This window comes from Thalassophryne amazonica, chromosome 19 (assembly GCF_902500255.1).
Source record: "Thalassophryne amazonica chromosome 19, fThaAma1.1, whole genome shotgun sequence".
Lineage (NCBI taxonomy): Eukaryota > Metazoa > Chordata > Actinopteri > Batrachoidiformes > Batrachoididae > Thalassophryne > Thalassophryne amazonica.
In genome coordinates this window covers 61,150,277-61,164,744 of record NC_047121.1, presented here as the reverse complement: position 1 = coordinate 61,164,744, position 14,468 = coordinate 61,150,277, and positions in this window count along the sequence as shown.

The following is a 14,468-nucleotide window of genomic DNA, read 5'->3' as shown; positions in this document are numbered from 1 at the left end:
GCCGGCTGAGGTGGTTCGGGCATCTGGTAAGGATGCCTCCTTGGCGACTCTCTAGGGAGGTGTTCCAGGCATGTCCATCTGGGAGGAGACCCCAGGGAAGACCCACGACAAGGTGGAGAGATTATATCTCCACACTGGCCTGGGAACGCCTCAGGATCCCCCAATCAGAGGTGGTCAATGTGGCACAGGAAAGGGAAGTCTAGAGTCCCCTGCTAGAGCTGTTGCCCCCACAACCCAATCCCAGATAATGTTGAAGATGAGATGAGAATAAATGGTTCATTACATCTGAAGCATTTTCATGACAGAAACATAATGGCTAACCTGTCCAGAGGGACGTTTGATGTACAAGTGTGTGACCTAAACACCGGCTGTGTAGATTTCAGCGTGAGGCCATTTTTGTTTATGACTGTAAATGATATGCAAAATGATGCAGATAAACGTTTTAGTAGCAGTCTGCTGATTCATTTAAAAGCTTCTGCCAAATACAGTGCAATTGGAAAGTATTCACAGTGCTTCACTTTTTCCACATTTTGTTATATTATAGCCTTATTCCACATCCCATAATGACAACATGAAAAAAGGTGTTTTAAATTTTTTGCAAATTTATTAACAAAAAACAACTAAGAAATCACACATACATAAGTATTCACACCCTTTGCTCAATACAGCCTAAAGCCTTCTTGAATAAGCAATTACAGCCTCAAGTCTTCTTGAATATGATGCCACAAGCTTGGTGCACCTATCGTTGGACAGTTTTGCCCATTCCTCAGCATCTCTCAAGCTCTAGCTGGGCCACTCAAGGACATTCACAGAGTTATCCTGAAGGCACTCCTTTGATATCTTGGCTGTGTGCTTAGGGCCATTGTCCTACTGAAAGATGAACTGTTGCACCAGTCTGAGGTCAAGAGTGCTCTGGAGCAGGTTTTCATCCAGGATGTCTCTGTACATTGCTGCATTCATCTTTCCCTCAATCCTCACAAGTGTCCCAGTTCCTGCTGGTGAAAAACATCCTCACAGCATTATGCTGCCACCACCATGCTTCACTGTAGGTACGGTGCTTGGTTTCCTCCAGACAAGACACCTGGTATTCAAACCAAAGAGTTCAACCAGAGAATTTTGTTTCTCATGGTCTGAGAGTCCTTCAGGTGCCTTTTGGCAAACTCCAGGTGGGCTGCCATATGCCTTTTACTAAGGAGCAGCTTCCATCTGGCCACTCTACCATACAGGTCTGATTGGTGGATTGCTGTGAGATGCTTGTCCTTCTGGAAGGTTCTTCTCTCTTCACAGAGGAATGCTGGAGCTTTTGCAAAGTGACCATTGGGTTCTTGGTCACCTCCCTGACTAAGGCCTTTCTCTTCCGATTGCTCAGTTTAGACGGGCAGGCAGCAAGAGTTCTGTTGGATCTGAACTTCTTCCATTTATTGATGATGGAGACCACTGTGCTCATTGGGAACTTTAAAGCAGCAAATGTTTCTGCACCCTTCCCCGGATTTGTGCCAGACAATTCCTTTGACTCCGTGCTTGGTTTGTTCTCTGACATGCACTGTCAACTGTGGGACCTTATATGTAGACAGGTGTGTGTCTTTCCAAATCATGTCCAATCAACTGTATTAACCCCTGGTGGACTCCAATTAAACTGTAGAAGCATCTCAAGGATGATCAGTAGAAACATGATTCACCTGAACTCAATTTTGAGCTTCATGGAAAAGGCTGTGAATATTTATGTATATGTGATTTCTTAGGTTGTTTTTTTATATAAATTTGCAAAAATGTAAAAAAAACAAAAAACAAAAAAAAAGGGGGGGGGGGTTTGTGTAGAACTTTGAGGATAAAAAGGAATGTCATCCATTTTGGAATAAAGCTGTAACATAACAAAAGGAAACTCAAATTTCAATTTTGTTTTTTGGGCTTTCATCAAGTCTATTTGCCATTGTGGATTGGTTTATTGTGTAGAACATGTTATCTGACTCCATATATGTCTGCAAATGTACAGTTAACAACATCAGGCTGATGGCTGGTGTTTGTTTCACTGCTAACAGTCGTATCACTTACATGTTTCTGCATTGTATAGAGCTTATGTAGCATTATATGACACCTAAATAGATCTTTGTCATTTGGTTGGTGGACTGTACATCACATTATATTCACTGTTCATCACATAGTTTGTCTCACGTAGAGAAAACATACATTGCCTTGCATTTTTTGTCTCAATGAACAACTCTAGTAACTTTCTGCAAAAATGAATCTGTGATATGAGGAATATATATCCAGTACTCCATAAGCCGATTAGAAACTTTATGTTGTTGTGGTGAGGCATGGCTGAAGCAGTGGTAGCTATAAAATTGTTAAGGTTCGACACTGAGACCAAGGCAGCTACTGTATGTGTTTTACATTAACGACAGTCAGAATTTCATATATTTTGGGCAAATAATAATAATATTTAATAGGGCAGCACAGTGGCTTTGTGGTTAGCACTGTTGCATAGAATCAAGAAGTTTATGGGATCGCTTCCCACTTGTGGCCATTCTGTGTGGAGTCTGCATGTTCTCTCCATGTTTGTGTAGGTTCCCTATCAGTGCTTCAGCTTCCTCCCACTTCCAAAAACATGCAGGTTAGGTGGATTGTTAAGTTTAGATCGACCATAGGTGTGCATGCAGGTGTGAATGTGTTTGTCTCCCTGTATGTGGCCCTGCGACATGCTGGCATCCTGTCCAGACTGTGCCCTGCCCCATCACCTGTGAGTGCTAGAATAGGCTCCAGCCCCCATGTGACCCTTATTGGAGAAAGCAGGTATAGAAAATGGATGGATGATGATTTACTTTCATATGGTGAAAGACAAAGTACACTGTGGATGGGTAATAGTAATCATAACAACAACAAATAGTCAGTATTTATTGATTTCCTTTTATATAGGACTTTCTAGCAAAACAATTTCAAAGTCCTCTTCATAGTAAGTAACCATCAAAGGTAAATACTGAATTAACATCCATATTTAATTTTTTATTTAATGCTTCGATCTTAAATATGATCAATCTATCTTTGTTAGTTGGCTATGTACCACAGGCTTTTAAGGTGGCAGTAATTAAACCATTACTTAAAAAGCCATCACTTGACCCAGCTATCTTAGCTAATTATAGGCCAATCTCCAACCTTCCTTTTCTCTCAAAAATTCTTGAAAGGGTAGTTGTAAAACAGCTAACTGATCATCTGCAGAGGAATGGTCTATTTGAAGAGTTTCAGTCAGGTTTTAGAATTCATCATAGTACAGAAACAGCATTAGTGAAGGTTACAAATGATCTTCTTATGGCCTCGGACAGTGGACTCATCTCTGTGCTTGTTCTGTTAGATCTCAGTGCTGCTTTTGATACTGTTGACCATAAAATTTTATTACAGAGATTAGAGCATGCCATAGGTATTAAAGGCACTGCGCTGCGGTGGTTTGAATCATATTTGTCTAATAGATTACAATTTGTTCATGTAAATGGGGAATCTTCTTCACAGACTAAAGTTAATTATGGAGTTCCACAAGGTTCTGTGCTAGGACCAATTTTATTCACTTTATACATGCTTCCCTTAGGCAGTATTATTAGACGGTATTGCTTAAATTTTCATTGTTACGCAGATGATACCCAGCTTTATCTATCCATGAAGCCAGAGGACACACACCAATTAGCTAAACTGCAGGATTGTCTTACAGACATAAAGACATGGATGACCTCTAATTTCCTGCTTTTAAACTCAGATAAAACTGAAGTTATTGTACTTGGCCCCACAAATCTTAGAAACATGGTGTCTAACCAGATCCTTACTCTGGATGGCATTACCCTGACCTCTAGTAATACTGTGAGAAATCTTGGAGTCATTTTTGATCAGGATATGTCATTCAAAGTGCATATTAAACAAATATGTAGGACTGCTTTTTTGCATTTACGCAATATCTCTAAAATCAGAAAGGTCTTGTCTCAGAGTGATGCTGAAAAACTAATTCATGCATTTATTTCCTCTAGGCTGGACTATTGTAATTCATTATTATCAGGTTGTCCTAAAAGTTCCCTAAAAAGCCTTCAGTTAATTCAAAATGCTGCAGCTAGAGTACTGACGGGGACTAGAAGGAGAGAGCATATCTCACCCATATTGGCCTCTCTTCATTGGCTTCCTGTTAATTCTAGAATAGAATTTAAAATTCTTCTTCTTACTTATAAGGTTTTGAATAATCAGGTCCCATCTTATCTTAGGGACCTCGTAGTACCATATTACCCCAATAGAGCGCTTCGCTCTCAGACTGCAGGCTTACTTGTAGTTCCTAGGGTTTGTAAGAGTAGAATGGGAGGCAGAGCCTTCAGCTTTCAGGCTCCTCTCCTGTGGAACCAGCTCCCAATTCAGATCAGGGAGACAGACACCCTCTCTACTTTTAAGATTAGGCTTAAAACTTTCCTTTTTGCTAAAGCTTATAGTTAGGGCTGGATCAGGTGACCCTGAACCATCCCTTAGTTATGCTGCTATAGACGTAGACTGCTGGGGGGTTCCCATGATGCACTGTTTCTTTTTCTTTTTGCTCTGTATGCACCACTCTGCATTTAATCATTAGTGATCGATCTCTGCTCCCCTCCACAGCATGTCTTTTTCCTGGTTCTCTCCCTCAGCCCCAACCAGTCCCAGCAGAAGACTGCCCCTCCCTGAGCCTGGTTCTGCTGGAGGTTTCTTCCTGTTAAAAGGGAGTTTTTCCTTCCCACTGTAGCCAAGTGCTTGCTCACAGGGGGTCGTTTTGACCGTTGGGGTTTTACATAATTATTGTATGGCCTTGCCTTACAATATAAAGCGCCTTGGGGCAACTGTTTGTTGTGATTTGGCGCTATATAAAAAAAATTGATTGATTGATTGATTGATATTTGCAGGTCTGGTAACAAGAGCTGGAGCCTTGCAGCAGCATATCCACCATGACACTGAGCTGCCTTGTGTCTTGGATGGCAACTACATAAGCAGACACCCAGTCCAGAGCCATGTTTTGAATAAAACCATCTACGTATCTTCTGGAGCCAGTTGAAACTTTACATGTGAACCTGCTGATAAATTTTATGATTACTTAAACATGTTGGTGACATTATTACAATTGTATGGAAGCTGCAGTATTTATTGTGTACTGCAAACTCATGAGGGCTAAAATCTGAGACCAGTGATAAATGGTAAATGGACTGCATTTATACAGTGCTTTCTCATCTGCATCAGATGCTCAAAGCACTTTACACACTCATGCCTCACATTCACCCCGATGTGAGGCTGCTGCCATACAAGGCGCTCACTACACACCGGGAGCAACTAGGGGATTCAGGACCTTGTGATTTTTCAGTCAGGCTGGGATTGGAACCGAGGAACCTCTGGTCCCTCGTGCAAGGTTGAGAGAAACCATTATGTTTGAATAGAGGCAACACACTGGCTGTATTTCTTCTGATTGCTTCAATCACCAATTTAAAAATGGGATTTTAGTGATATTTTGGGCATATACTGGATTTTTAACTCCCACATATTGGCTCTATTTGGTCATAAATTAACATCCTGAAAAAATCTTTTGAAAAAAGAAATCATAATAACTTCTTTCAAATGAAGCAAGTACCATTTACAGCACTTTTTGTCCCATATGGTCCCATCCATTGAATGACTGCACTACTTTTTTGTAGAAATGTACCTTACTCACGGGGGTCATCCATTGCATAGGTTATGACAGGTGGGCACCTGAAACATCCTTTCCCAGAGCAAGAATGTCAATCTTCCATTGCTGTTGAGAGATCTCTGTAGTTGGATACACCTACTTCTGAGGGAGCAGCAGTTGCTGTGGTAGACCGGCTTGTTTTAAAGTTGTTGGATGCCACCGCCATTAACATGTTTAAAAATCTGACCTCATCCTTTCAGTACTTCATTATCAAAATATATATATATTTTTTTTCTGGCAAATGACTTTTTGATTAATCAGATCATTTCAGTTCTAGAAGAATTATAGCATAATTAACAATGACTGTACATGTTGTGCACCAACACAGAAATGCAGTGAAGCCTCACTGGCTGAGAACAGGAAGAGTAGCCTGAGGAGACGGAGCAGAAATCCAGAAAACAAACTGGGTATGACACACAAATCTCAGAATGTGTGTGTGTTTCAAGCTTGAATAACTTCACAGAGCTGCAAGCTAAGGAAGTAACACTGACCACAGACAAGACAATCATGTCGCTACTGTGCACGTGTGTGCATAGAAAAGGTGGGGTGCAAGGCCACTGTGTAGTTTTACTCTCACCCCTACCCTGCCTTTGATTTGTGTGTTTGCAGCGCTGTAATTTGTTGGTGTCAATGAGGGATTGCAGTGAAATTGGCCACCTCTGAGCCAATGTGTGTGCATGTGCTCACAGTCTAGTGTGTGTGTGTGTGCGCATGCACAGTTGGACATCAGCCTTAATCCCTTTGAAGACTGATGACCTCAGGTTTGCACAGTTTGTCTTGGCAACAAGCTTACAGAGACACATATTGTCTGTCTGTGTGCACGTGCATGTGCATGTTTGAAGCCCTAATTTATAGGCTGTGTCAGGGAGAAAAACATTGTTTTAGGAATAATTGGGGTTTTGAGAGAGTATTGTATTTTTAGTTAATTGTAATCCAAAGAAAAGGATGTGTGTAACAACGTGTCCGTGGATGTTTGTGGGATCCAGAAAACTCAACAACCACCAAACCATCTGTTCATCCTGCAAAAGTAGAGGTTCAGGACTAAATGATATGCATTACTGAAGATGAAGCTAAGGTCGTGCAAGTAAAATCCCAACTGGAAAACTATTAACTTGGATGCATGTCAGGTCAGGTCTGGGAGTATACCCTGGTGCCATGTGTCACCACATCCACCACACTACAAAGTCACCTTGGATTCTGAATAGCAACCATCTTTGCAGACAACCGTGCACACACGTCAAAAAAGTATATATATTTTATATATAAATGCAAAAACTGCTGTTTCAATAAGATGTAACTCATGCAAACAAAAGCTAAAACCAGCGGGAAAAAAATGCCTGAACAGAAGACTTGAGTGATCAAATCAAATGGAACTACTGATTCAGAAAAATAATCAATCTTGTTGAGTTTTCTGAACAACTTGGTACAGTGATATTTAGTGGCCAAATGCATATGTCATTTGGAAGGAAACACAACAATCATGAGCCATTCTGCTCTGTGGACACCTGATGCTGAAGCAGAGTAGGTCCTGATTAGGCTCGTATCTCACTGAGCTGCGATAGCCTGCGACAGGCATCTGCGAGGAAATTTGCACAGTTCGGTGTGAAGTTCGCAGCTGTTCACTGTCCCCTCGCCTCAGTTGCAGACCGGTGCCCATACGTCATTGATTTTTGAACAGACACAAATATTTGCTCAGTAAAGTCCAATTTCACCAAATTGTGAGGTGGGTGCCTTATACCCCTCACCTCATACTCTGTGACTCAGAACGTGTGCATCATGTGAGACAACTTGTGAGGGCTTAACACACACTTCTGGAAGCGGTCGAATGAGTCCAGCAGCCTCCAGATGCCCAGCTCTGCAGCTGGCCGGCACGCACACACTGCATATGCGTGAGCGAGCAGGACATGTCCTGTCTGGCCACAGATGAGCTGTTCAAATTAGATTATTATGTTAACCTTTTTTTTATTAATTTATTTTTCTGAGGACAGAAGTGGAAATTAAGTATAATGCTGCCGGCTGATGGCCACCTGCCATGCACATGTGGACAGCATGCTGGACAGACAAAGTCAGCGCTCTGGATTCATTCTTTTATTTTAATTTTATCACAGCACTTGCATGGATCACGGGTCCCATCTAGCCTGTCCTACCACAGAGGAGCCACACCATGTAATGGAACTCAGTTTTATGCATACCCCGGCTGAACTTGCACAGTCCGGCTGTGCACGCATGCTGGACACATCCTGTCTGGCCACAGAGGGGCCACACAAAATGGATTTACTGTGTTTTATTTATTTATTTTTTATTTTTCTGAGGACCGCAGTCTCGTGCTGCTGGGCCGATGGCAACCCTCACACACACAGTGACTGTGGGCATCACTTGTATGGAGAATGTGGATGAGGCAAACCAGACTTATTGTTTATATTTTCAATGCCTGTGAGGATGTCATTGGACGTTGAGAGACGCATCTTCTGGACATCATTCTGTAAGTCCATGGGTGACTGCTCACAATTCTTGTTTTTTTTTTGTTATTATTATTCATTTATTTAGTTTATTATTATTTACAGTACTTTTTTTTCTGCCTAAAGTCAGCCTCTTTCACATACTAACAATGTAACTGAACACATCCTGACCACTGTGTTTGCAAACGTGTCGTCATTTCAGCCATGCCAGTGGGGTTGAACATCCATTATAGTGACGGGCAGCACTCACACAAATATTCATGCGTCTACACTGAATGCGCTAGTGTCACTCACATTTCGCATGTGTGCTGCATGGCATATCAGTGGCTCTTGCATGCTACGTGTACAGACTGCTCAAGATTTGTGACTATTTTCACATGATCATATTTGCACAATTGGTAAAAAAAACACAAATAAAAATATATTTCATACAGAAATTCCCTACAATCCGACCAAAGTAGAACCTTATTGCATTTTAGCATCAACTGTTGTGTGTTGGGGGGTTTGGCTGGACATTTTGGTGTTGTTTTCTTTTCTTTGCTCTCCAGGTGGTATGCAAACTGTTTTTTTGTCTGTGGAGAAGGTGCTGGCAGAAGAGTCCTTCACCCTCATCAGCATTATTAGCTGCACCTGTGGATGATGCTCACGTGCAAACTTAAAGACTTTCAGCTGAAGCAGATAATGAGATGGCGTTCTGCATTTAAGCCATGAGTGATTCGAGCAGAATTGCCGGGAACTCAACCTTGTGACGTTCGTTTGTGAGACGCTGAGGACCGCGCCTGGGTTTGACACATTGTGCCTGTGAAGGAGGACGGGTGAGGTACACATGCTGTCAGCACACATCAGAGGTGATGATTGTCTGAATAAGTGTTAACAGTAATTTGGTATTTTGTTATGCAGTATATTTGAACATTGATGAGAATTGTGCAGCTCGCTTCTCACTGCCGTGGCGTACGGACTGATGATCCTCCACCTGTTGTGAGAGGCTGCTCATTTACATAAAGCTTAAATTCAGACCTGAATGTGTTGCTGATAGTGTGTGCCTTTGAAGGATATTTGTTGTAGCTGTTGACTTACCTCACCTTTTCCATCCTTCACAGAGTCAGTTTGTCGTGTCCACCTGGGGGGTGTTCGGCGGTGAGTCTGGGTCCAGAAGCGTCGGGCTTCAATCCATTTGGGCGCTGGAGAGTGCGCCGTCCTTCACCTCGCCAGACAACCGCACATTTATGTTGTACACAATTATTGCACAGAAGGGAAATAAATTTGTTTTGTTTTTGGAACCGCTTTCTGGTTATTTTAGCGCTGGGTTCAGTCAGATGCTGGTCGCGCTCCTTAACTCGCGTCTGCACATAACATCAACTGCAGAACTAAACCAGAGTATGTGCAGTTCAGCAAAGTTTTTGAAAATGTATTTATTTTCATTTTTGTCATGGGTTAGTCATAGAACTGTTGAGCGCTAAATGCTTGGTCTCAAAAGAGTTTTTTTTTTTATATATAATAATTTCGTACTGCTTTTTAAATATACCCAGAAGAACAATCACATTCCACTACAAACAACAAGGAAACTAACAATGAAATAAATGGCAGCAGCATACAATTTTAATGTGAATAAGACCAAACAAGGTGAGACCTCACCCTTCTGAAGTGCCTTGGTGTGGTCTATGTTGTGTTTTGGTGCTGAATAAAAAAAAAAAGACTGTTAAAACAATCCAGATTAGATGACTCTGTAATGCACTAAATTATGCTGTAATGGTTATCATAATAAAGACTGTTTAAAAGGATGAGGTCAGGGTACACTGGAGAGAGAATACAAATGAACGGCTATTCTTAGAAGTTTGTATCGGTTGACATGCTGAATCACACACATGCACACGTACATACACAGCCACTCATTATTAGAGCACGGCTGATTTTTTTTGTGTGTGTGCACATGAATTTTGTGTGTTGAGAACAACAACAGTAACAACAGACCAACAGCGGCAAAGCAAGAGCGACCAGTTCAATGAGGAAAGGACAGGAAGACGACGCAAGTTGCAAAACGTGTCGGCAATAATTTGAACAGTACAAGTTCTCACATATTGCCATGGCTTCATCAGTTCAGTGTTGGCTTTTTATAACTGAACACCGACAACATCATCTATGGATTTTACAGAATTTGAATCTGACACACACGTGGTAGCAAAGCTGTGAACGTAGATCAGGTTGTTAGCACAAACAATCAGAGAATTCTGAACGTAAGCAGCTTTCATTTGAACTTTTGTCTGGAAGTGTTCCAGCTCTTAACCAGTGCAGGATGAGCAAAGATTATACACATGAAGTACAATGTAAAGTAAACCAGCGTAAACATTTAGGGCAGGTACAGTGCTGAAGTCGCAACTTCTTGGCTGCTTCATTTGAGTTAAAAAATTTAGTTGTATGTACCACTTTTTGCTTAAAGTTGAGGGAATTTTCATAGCCTCATTCACATAATAGTGATGTAAGAGCCCACATCCACCCTGAAACTGTTTGAGCAAATGTGTCATCATTTCAGCCATGCCAGTGATGCACAACATCCGTTAGGGCCCTTTCACACATAGTACGATTAAGTACAAATATGGGCAACTCACGGCAGAACAACATGTATAAGTGAACAATGAAAACATCGAGCTGACGGGCAGGCATGTTGACGTTCGGTTCGTGTGCCGACGGTGTCATGCCCACAGTGGTGTCGTGAGAGCAAGAACACAGTGTGAGCAGCTTGGACGAGGTGCACCACATTGCGCCACTGATGTGGAGGAAAATAAAATAAAAACCAGCTGTATGATTAGTGAATATCACTGGGTTCATATAAGTAATACATAAAAGAAGACGCAATACAGAACCCCACGGTTAAATTTAAAAAAATGCCACCCACGCGATTCGAACCTCTAAGCTCTGATTACCAGACGGAAACTTTACCACTGTGCTACCAATGCTGGCCTGTGATCGGAGCAGAAAAATCTTGTCCGTTCAGCGCCCAGACCAATGTGTCACTCTGTATTATGTGGTCAATCATTTTCATTATTTATCTAATTGCGTACGTAGGTATTGACAGAATTGTTTATATAATTGTCATAGCAGTGGTTTCTGTGTTTTTAATGTGTGAACTGAGCTGTCATGCAGCTGTCAGTGTCCTTTGATCGGCTGACAGGCCCCTCCCCATGCTGTGTGCAATCAGTGCGGTCTGTCCGGCCCCCATGTGATCAGATCTGTACATACATATAAGTATTTTATGCAAGTATGCCCCTCCAACTAGGCACACTAGATGTGTTGGGGGGTGCGACACTCGTGACACACATGCACCACGTGTGTGATTTTTGCAACTCCACACTCGTGGGGGCACTTAGACAAATTTCACATCCAGCTTGACAGTGATCATCTGCTGACTCTTTTTGTGATGATAGAAAATGTGTGGCCATTCCCAATAAGTGCCAAGAGAACAGTGTTAGATGTTTGTATGTGTCAGCTGGAATTTGGCCGACACCTGCCACTCACATGCAAATCCTTGCGCCTGCAAAGATGGCACCAGTGCCACTTGACTTTCACGACTGTGCTGCACACCATGTCATTGGCTCTCTCACGATATGTGTGCAGACTGCTCAAAATTTGTAACCAAATTTTCACCACCACTCCAGAGGGCATTCAATGGAGAGTCAGCTGCCATGCGCGCACATGTCAGGATGACCAGTTCCGTGAGATTCCCGATTAGAACGTTATGGCTTATTCATCTGTTTTCACACAGTTTTATGTCTCTACTAACTCTTCACTGGTTGCAGCCCAGTGAGAACCAGGGTGTCCCCCAAAAAAGTGCCACAAAATCATTTGACTCTAACTCTGCAACAGGCAATCTGTTTTGTTTTGGGGGTTTTTTAGACATCAAGATACAAGGTGGGCCAGTAAAATGTTACCACTTTTTCAAATGAGAACTTATTCAAAAATTTTATTTACAGACTTGTAACAGAAGCATCAAATTAACATTTGATAACAAAGGTTTCCCACTTTGTCTCTTGTTTTCCACACAGTTCAATAATTCAATCAATCAATCAATCAATTTTTTTATATCAATCCACACTGCTCTTCTTTGGATTACAGCTGCAACACACATTGACGTTTGTGATGACACTGCCACACATCTCAACAGAGATTCTCCGAATTTCTTTTTCATCAAAAAGAAATATTTGTTATTTTGGAAATTGTGTGAATTAAAAAGTAGTAACATTTTATTGGCCCACCCTGTATATGTCAGGAATTTCTTCTGATGTAGTTTGAGACTGAGCCGATGAGGATGCCGCTTACAATCAACCAAAAAAGGGAAGCTGGTTGAATTCTATTTTGAGACCAAATTGATCATGCAAATCCAGCAATAATCTCAGTTATTTTACAGTTAGAAAAGCTCCAGACAGAAAGACAATGTGGAGGATTGTGAAGAACATTCAAACTGATAGAACTGTGATAACAAAGGGAGATCTGGCCGAACCAGATAATGAGCACATCCTGTGAATACCAAAACTCTTATAAACTGAGGTGAAATTAGAAGTGAACACCAGAGATAAAACTCCCTGAGATATGCTTCAAGATGACAGATGATGGATATCAGTATTTTCTATGGCTTTAATTTTGGGAAGGAGTTTGTCAAAGAATATACTCATCTGGTCCCTATGTCATGTTATATGTAATCAACTTCACTTGACAGAAACATGTACCTAATAAAGCAGCACGAACTGAGTCCTCGAGTGCAGCGAGCCGCTTACACACAGTGATGGCCAGGGGCGTGCTGGGAACATTTTTCAGCTCGGGAGTTTCATGTCCAACCGGCCCACAAACCGCCAGCACACAGGGATAATAAGAGTTCTGCTGTTGCATTTAAATCCAGCATTTATGTGCTGACTGAGTGTGAAAATTGGGTGGCTTATAATAGAAAGAAAAAGTTAGTTAGTTAAAACAAGAATGGTATTGTTAACTCACCAGTGCATCACCTGGGCTTACACTGTGTGATTTTTGGATTTTTGGCCCTTTTTCAGCCGATTTTTCACTCGTGCGAGAATTTTTTGGATCGCGCCGAGTTTCAGCTTAATTGTGCATCCTGCATCGTGCAGTCTATGTTATGTGTCGGACGCAGGCGGAGGACCGACCAGCGTTTGAAGTAAGACCCAGTATAAAATAAGCAGAGCACGGTACAAAGGATAACAGAATTTAATAACATAACAGTGAGTGCTATTAATAACAAATGAGTGCGCGGTCTGGCGAGGTGGAGTAACGGTGCGCTCCCAGCAGCACAAACGATCCGGAGCCAGAACAGTTCGGACCCAAGGACCCCGCCGACACCCCCCAGGTGGCCGCGACCAACCGAGTCTGTGAAAGAAGAAACCATCATGTGAGTCCACCACTCCACACACAGAGAGACCACTCAAAGGTGTACATAAACAGCAAACACTTCCTGGCTTAATCACCAATCAGCTTCCCACCCTGCAGGCATGGAACACCCAGTTCACATTCTCCACTGCAGTGGAAGCTGATTAAACGACTAACATAACAGCTCAATATAATAAGGTGTGAGGGACACCACATTTACTGACTGTACTCATGTTAGTCACAAAACCTAAAGTACCTCAGGAAGTGTGCTGACGAGCGTGAGACCTCACCCCCTCCTCTTTCACAGACCATGGCATCAAACCTGGTACGGTCTCTGCATCCATGATGATGAGATGGCTCTCGAGACGACGATCTCACCCGTCTGGTCACAAGGTCGAGACTCTGGCAAATACACACTGTGTACTCCAGACTTAAATGCAACCATGCCCCAATCCATGTAGATGCACCACAGCTGTGAGTCCTGACGAGCTGCACATGACCAGCCTCAGGTGATCAGGGTGAGGTCCTGATAGCTCAGCCACACAGCCACTCAGTCCTGAACGCAAGCCACCTGGAAGGAAAAACAAAAGACAGAAAACAGAAGACAGAAACAAAAGGCAGCCAGGCACCCCCAGCCATACAACAGCACCCCACCCTCACGGGAAGCCTCCCGGCGAACACACAAACCTGGCCCAGGAAAACACCCCCCTCCAGGGACCATGGCTGGAAACAGTATCTGCATTCATCTTCCAACTGAATCTTCATTTAACAGAACTGTTGACGTCATCTCCTCTGACTGCATCTTTGCCTTTGTTTCTGTCATTCAATTTGCACAGGTGTGGCCAGGAGTTCTTGAACCTGTGCGGTCAGCCTTTGTCCAACCATGAATAAAGTCTGATTAGTCATAAAACAAAAAAGACAAACACAAACAA